The 1692-nt window shown below is 29.4% G+C and overlaps 1 non-coding gene across 1 annotated transcript; it reads left to right on the top strand.

Moving 5' to 3' along the window:
- The first annotated feature begins 1004 nt into the window (after positions 1–1004).
- LOC138176063 (U6atac minor spliceosomal RNA) lies at positions 1005–1132 on the top strand. Its single transcript, XR_011172153.1, has one exon. It is a non-coding gene; the product is annotated as a U6atac minor spliceosomal RNA (small nuclear RNA).
- The last annotated feature ends 560 nt before the right edge of the window (positions 1133–1692 follow it).

Genomic DNA, 1692 nt, shown 5'->3' with positions numbered 1-1692 from the left:
CAGGGAGATTAAAAACAAAGAAAGAAAACTATAGATCATTTTGTCTAAAGGATTTTTAATTCTTTAAATAAAATGCTAGCAAGGAATTTATAGAAATATATTACAAAACATCATATATATGATGACCAGGGGGGATTTTTCACCAGGAGTTTGAGGTTAGTTCACTATCAGAAAAATTATAAGCAAAACTGACTATGTCAGTAACAAAAAACAATAAAAATAATATGATTATGCCAATAGATGTTAAAAAGAGCTTTTGGCAAAATAGAAAACTTATTCCTATCAAAAACACTAAAATGCATAGCAATAAATGGGATCTTTCTTAAAATGACAATTAGTAACTAGGTAAAACCATGAGCAATATCTATAATAGAGATAAACTAGAAGACTTACCAATAAGATACAGGATGAAAAAAAGGATGTACATTATCATAAATATTATTCAATATTGTACTAGACATGCTAGTTATAGCAATAAGATAAGAAAAAAAAAGAAGTTGAAGGAAAAATAGGTAATGAGTAGGCAAATCTATAATTCTTTGCATATGATATTTTGATATACTTGGAGAATCCTAGAGAATCAACTAAAGAAAATTTAAACCTTTAGCAATTTTACCAATGTTGAAGGATATAAAGTAAACCCACATTAATTATCAGTATTTCTTTATATGACCAAGAACACCCAACAACAAGAGATAGAAAGAAAAATTCCATTTAAAATAGAGATAGCATAAAATGCTTGGGAGTCTAACCACCAAGACATACAAAGGAAATATACAAACAAAATCACAAAACACTTTACACAAAATAAAAAATGTTTTAATTGAAGAAATATTACTTGCTCATGGATAGGCCAAGCTGATATAATACATGTGACAATTCTACCTAGATTAATTGGTTTATTAAGTGCCATACCAATCAAACAACTAAAAATCATTTTACATAGCTGGGAAAAAATGGTAACAAAATTCACCTGGAAGAACAAAGATCAAGAATATCAAGGGATGTTGTATGAAAGAAGAGAAGGTTTGCAAACCCCTTTATAAGGATTGAAGAGGTCCTAGTGGCCTTTACAACACATATATGGTTAAGGTTTTGCCACCTACTCTGTGGCATCTAACCATGTTTTTACTCATCACCTCTTGAAAAAGATCCCAAAAAGAAAACTCCTAGGAATATTATGGCCATATTCCAGAGTTCCTAGGTCAAGGAGAAAATATTACAAGCAATTAGGAAGAAATAATATGAGTATTATGGAAACACAATCAGGATAATATAAGTTCTAGCAGCTTCTATATTAAGGTATCGAATAGATGACATTCCAGAGGTTAAAGGAGCTAGGATTAAAATAAAGAACTAAATAAATAATTAAAATAAAGAATCACCTAACCAGCAAAACTGAAAATAATACTTTAGGGGAAAATATGGCGTTCAATAAAATAGAGGACTTTCAAGCATTCTTGATGAAAAGACCAGAACTGAACAGAAAATTTGACTTTCAAAACAAGAAGCAAGATAAGCATGAAAAGTAAGAAAGAAAGAGAAATCATGAGGAACTTATTAAAGTTGAACTGTTTACATTATTACATGGAAAGACAGTATTTGTAACTCATGAGACTTTTCTCAGTATGAGGATAATTGAAGGGAATATATATGTATGTATAATAAGCATATTGATACAACATATATATG

Source organism: Petaurus breviceps, unplaced genomic scaffold, assembly GCF_028583685.1.
Source record: "Petaurus breviceps papuanus isolate PSGF00001 unplaced genomic scaffold, PetGlider_PUasm1.0 80, whole genome shotgun sequence".
NCBI classification, from domain to species: Eukaryota; Metazoa; Chordata; class Mammalia; order Diprotodontia; family Petauridae; genus Petaurus; species Petaurus breviceps.
Note: the sequence above shows the minus strand (reverse complement) of the source record. Positions and strands in the feature narration are given on the sequence as shown.